We start from the raw sequence: 6,000 nt of genomic DNA on the forward strand, positions 1-6,000 counted from the left end.
GGTGAAACAAATGAATGGATTACTAAGAAGGAAGCAGACTTTCTCATTACAACGGAACCAGTCACACCCTACTTCTATACCCTTCCCAAAATTCATAAGGGTATCACTCCTGTCCCTGGGAGACCCATCGTCTCGGGAATAGGGTCTCTCCTGGAGCCACTGTCCCAATTTTGTGATGTTTTTCTACAACCCCTGGTGAAGAAAATTCCATCCTATCTCTAGGACACCAGAGACGTCCTCCGCTTGCTCAATGACGTGGACGGCAGAGAGGATGTTGACATCCTCTTGACCTTAGACGTGGAAGCCTTGTACACGAACATCCCGCAACAGGCAACCCTGGAGGCCGTTGAGTCCACTTTGAGGTTGGAAGAATGGTCTTCCCCGACCCCGATCTCCTTCATTATGGAACTGGCCAACATAGCTCTAACGGAGAATTTTTTCAAATATGAGTCACAGCTATACCACCAGATCCGCGGAACTTCGATGGGATCTACTTTTGCACCGAGCTTGGCCTGTATATACATGGCCACCTTCGAGAAATATTTCATCTACCCATCTGATCACAACCCGCTCCTCGAAAACCTCACCTTATGGCGTCGCTACATCGACGATATTTTGGTTTTTTGGAAAGGCGACCGGTCCAGCAGTGAGGCCTTCTGCACATGGATTAATCTCCAGGATCCATTTCTGAAATTTACGGGTACCATGTCTGAACACTCTCTACCCTTCTTGAATCTGACTATCCAGCTGACGCCCACAGAAATCACCACTATCCTCTACTAAAAAGAGACCGACAGAAATAGCCTCCTTCTGTATAACAGCCACCACACTAGGGCTCTGAGGGACAACCTGCCGTTCGGCCAATTTCTGAGGCTCCGCAGAGACTGCACCTTGGTAACGGACTACAAACGAGAAGCTACTACCTTACAACATAAACTCAAGGACAGGGGATACCCAACAAGACTACTAAAACAATCGGTGAAGAGAGCGCTCAATAATAACAGAGATTCTCTCCTGGAAACCCACACCAAGGAGACAGAGGATATCATCACATGTGTCACCTCCTACACTAAAAACTCCACGTTCATCAAAAACACAGTGAACTCCCACTGGGGTATCTTGAACTCGGCAGGTTTGGACATCCCCCGCCCCCGGTTTGCCTTTAAAAGAACAACCAATGTTAAAGACACTCTGATCCATACTCGACCAAAGAAGACGAGTATTCGTCCTCAGAACACTCTCTGGGATTTGCCCCCAGTTATGGGCCACTTCCGATGCGGCACGTGTGTCGTATGTCCCCAGTCAACACAAGGTAAATCCATAGTACTGTCTAATAACTTCACTTGGCACCTTAACAATCACACGAACTGTAACAGCTGCAGATGCATCTATATGCTGACCTGTCCATGCAGGTTAAATTACATCGGAATGACAATACGTACTGTGAAATTGCGCATTATGGAACACAACAGCAACATCCACTGTATGAAGACACTTACTCGTCTATACGAACATTGCAAGCAACAAGGCCACCCTGCTGAGAGCATACAATGGACTGTTCTAGAATGTCACCCTTCAATCAACCAACAGGCCCTATACAGAATCGAACAGCGATGGGTGCATCGTCTACAAACAGACACACAGGGACTCAATGATTCCGTCCCCTGGAATATGCTAGCCAGATAAACTACACTTGTGTGGCCTCACTTACAGTATAAGATATACTATATCATTCCTCCGAAGATTTACCAAACCAGTACATGTCTTAGGGTAACCCCCATGACATTACACTGTTCCAATATGGCGCCCGGTTAGATCCTTTTGGCTTTTGATCTGGGCATCTTGCCTTACCGCCCAATAATAAGCCCCCGGAGTGGACCTTGGATCCCATATAAGAGGTCCTTGGACACAATGTTCACCTGATTATTGCCTGCGGGGTATACAGCCCCCCATCGTCAGAGAAAGTTGGGCTCCTTAATTTACTCGAGTCCAGCAGGTCCTCCTACTAGATCTACATACACAATTTGAACTTGATATTTCTTGAAACTTGCTGGTACAACCCTAAAAACTCTACTTGAGTGACACTACTCCCACTCGTTTCCACCGGTTTAGCCCCGTTCTAAGATGGCGCACAACCAGGGCGCCAGTGAATGCCTTCGCCCTCACCCGGGTCCCTCCCCTCCCCCTCTCCCTGCTCGGCACACAGCTGAACACGATTGGCTGCATTGCTTAGCAACGAGCCATCGGTCACGCCCACCCACGGCGATCTCGTACTTCCGCATTTAAGGCTGACCGACACCGCCGCTCATTGCCGGCTGTCCTGCGAACCTAATTTCACCGTGGTGGGGGTAGGTGCCTACAAGCATTGGCCTCGAGTTTACAAGGTAAGGTGGGGCGACGGGTCTTGTGGGGCTGGACCGCGGTAACTTCCGCACCTCGGATTTCCCGGCGAAGTCGTGTGGGGTTCCGTCCCCGGTGCCCCGGGGATGCTTGCTTAGGGACTACTCTTGCCCTGGGTCTGCTCTGGTGGTGTTCTGTGGGGCGCCGTCGGGCAGGGGACTCACCCGATGCCTCCCTGGGAGCATTGCCGAGATCTAGTTGCGGCCGAAAATTCCTCCAACGGACTGGATGGTGATGTGTTCCGGGTGGCATATGGGGGTGCTGTTCGGGCCCGATTGGTGCCCGCGGCGTTACCACTCCCGCGGCTGCCTTGCTCAGGTGGCGTGCCCTTGGGCATTCTCTGGGTCCGTTACTGGGCCACTTACGGCTTGTTGGCTAGCTCTGTCCACCACCACCACTCCTCTCAGTCCTGATTATCGGGACAGTTTAACCTTGTCCACTTATCACCCCTTTCCATCCAGGTAATTACCTAGCAGCTCAGGCCCCACAAGGACAGCCTGTGGAGACCATCTACCAGGGATTGAGGGTAAGATCCCAACATTCTACCAGCACACCCCTGGGTCCTCATCATCCTCATCCCCCTCCAGGCGCACATGGTTCCTCACCCAGTAATAAACCAACCCCTTGCGTTTGACATACGCATCAATAATAAGCAATGGGTTGAGTACATAATGTACAATCAATAGTTTTAATTGTTTTACTTAAGCATGGCAATGCATGGCACCCACCATGTGTCTCTCTCTCTCTCACCGTTCATTGATGTGACCCCACTGAGCCACGACAAACACTGGGGTAAAAGGGTCTGTCCCTTTCTATACATACAGAACTGACCTACATAGCTTATATGAGGCTGCGGGGAATGAATATCCTTTTATTTTATTTTTCTCCTAGGGCGGGATTCCACGCAGGATACCATCCTGCCTTGGTATATTCGACCACGCAGGTTGTATATTACACACCTTTCAGCCCGGATGGGTTTACTTATGAGTTTATGAGCACGTTTAGGTCCTGAAGAATTGCCGATATGGCATGAAACATGTTGACCACACTATAGGTGAGGGTCAAACGAAGCCAAACTACCTCACTTTTGAGCTTCGGTACCCCTCCCTTCACCATTTTAACAATGCAGTTAGCCACATGAATAAAGTTGTCTGAGTGGACTATACTTACCTTTTTTAATCACTCATTCACGCTCACTACTTCACCTTTGAGGCCCCTCACACACACTCAACCAATGGCCAGGAACAAAAGAACTCCACTAAAGTGTAGCACCCCGTGCTACCAGTCAGGCATTGCAGCGCCAGCCTGTCGCTGGAGCAGGAGGCCAATGATGAGACAAAACAACCATCTGGTAGGATGACAACAGTTGTCCAGCTTTTTAGTTGTGTGAGGCATCCTAAGTTCCGATAAGGGATTACTTTGATTCCCTGACACTCCTACACACATCCATTCAGTGAAAGAGAGACTTCCTTAGCCATATAATCATTACCTTTTGGGGAACTTTGTTCATTATTTGGTTATTAGTACATAGGACACGTACACTGGACCCCTATAAATATTGTCCTAATTTTGTCCCTCTTTGTTGCTAAAATAACTCTGACAACCATCTGAAATGTGCTTAACAGTCCTGAACCTTTGTTCTTAAGTAGGTGGATGATATCTGTCATATCAGACATGTTAAAGATACGATTTACTATTTCTGCAAAATGCAAGGGGCAGTTTGTACGTATGAGGGCCTGTATCTCGGCTGAGGACCTTGCAATCTGGAGATCAAAAGTCGCTTGAGTGGAGGTTAAGGGCACGTTCTTCTGTAAAAGCATGGCTTGCATTCTGCTCAAAGTATCAAACCGTGTTAAAGAAAGATTTAGTTTAGGCCATAAAGGCACCTCCCTTACTGTATGTGTTGGTGGAAATAATACTTACATACAACAAGTAACCCTGGAGCTCACAGTTACCAGACATGCAATGCCCAGAAGCATCCCACAACAACCTTGATCGTTCAGCATCAAGTAACTCCCTTTCGAAAGTTACCTGAACACTGGTGTAATCATGGCTGTCGGGGTATCCCTCAAGTGACAGGATAAGGTAGCTACTGAACTATTACACGCCCCTTCCAGCATTATATCCTGGCATATGAGAGAATCACTTAAAGCGATCTCACAGTTTATACCACTCAGAAACACTTCTAGATCCCCAATTTGCTGATCTGAGAATGGCATTGAAACCAGCCCCTGCCTAAACGGCTCTTCTATAGATGAATGGTTCCCAAAATTAATTTTATCAATACCACTGTCACTATTTCAGGTGGAATGTCACAACCTGTGTTCAGTCGGATTCTCCAGAGGTGCTAGTAGCACTTTTGTGCCATGTAGACAGCAGTCAGGGCCAGTCTGGCTGTAGCAGGCACCAGGCTTTTCCCCAGTGAGTCAGAGGGGTGGGGGCCAGTTTTGTGCCCTTGAGGTCTGTTTTTGCCACTACGGGCCAGTTTTGCAGCAGTGCTGCAATACAGGCCACTTGTAACAAAAGCAGGAGCAGTGCTTCTTGCTAACACCTCCCCCCTGCTCCCAGGGCCGGTCAAGCAGAAGGTCTGATTGTTGTTCCCAGCCCAGTCATGGCATTGTGATAGCGGATTTCTTTGCTTTTGGTCACATCCCACATGCTATTGGATCAATTTTAGGCACACATAGTGCCTTTGTACCACCACAATCCAGGGAGCAAGTTCATCCCAACAGAAAGTACCTACATTCTATCAATGTGCAAGTTGTCTGCTTTCAGGATTTGTACATCTCAAACACCTGTGCCTGGTTCCGAGGATCCTCCCATTATTCCTTCATACTGTGGAACAGCATCATACGCCAGCTGAAGTCACAACTACTACCAGAGAGGGTCTGGCTTGTAGGTAAATGTAATCTGTCCTAAATTTTGTGTGGGTGATGTCAGGTAGTATGATTTGAAAGTGTGCAACTCATTGTTGCACTTCTGTCTGTCTTCCATCTAGGAAACTCAGCGTATCCTAACTGGCCATGGTTGTTAGCACCACTGAGGAATTCTACTATGCCAGGAGAAGTCCACTTCAATGAGTCCCATGAAAGAACATGGTGGCCAGTGGAACAGGTGTTTCGGCTCCTGAAAGCCAAATTCTATGTCTGGACAAGACTGGTGGAGCCCTCCTCTCTTCCCTGGTAAGTTGTGTAAGATCACCGTGGCCTGCTGCACGCTCCGCAACATTGCCTTGCTACAGAATTTTTCTTACTATGTAGAGTAGAATGTAGTAATGCATGACTAGTAATGCATGAATTTGTTTTTTGCATACACAAACAAAAATAAGTCATGTGCAATACATGCAATTAAGAAAAGTGGCAAAGAACGATGTAGGGAGTGAAGAGCAGAGTACAGAACAAAATACTGAGGGTCGCATGTACAACTTTTTGGTGCAAGGCATGCTGCAAGGCTTCTTGAAAAAATTAGGAGAAATAAAATGATTTCTCCTTGTTATTCCTTCCGTGGGGGAGGTGCACAGTTTTGACACATTCCAAGGTTTACATATCCATGTAAATCTGGGAATGTGGCATAACCGTTGGGTGTTGCATAAGAAAACCC

The sequence above is a fragment of the Lissotriton vulgaris genome, chromosome 2_1 (assembly GCF_964263255.1).
Source record: "Lissotriton vulgaris chromosome 2_1, aLisVul1.2, whole genome shotgun sequence".
In the NCBI taxonomy this organism is placed as follows: domain Eukaryota; kingdom Metazoa; phylum Chordata; class Amphibia; order Caudata; family Salamandridae; genus Lissotriton; species Lissotriton vulgaris.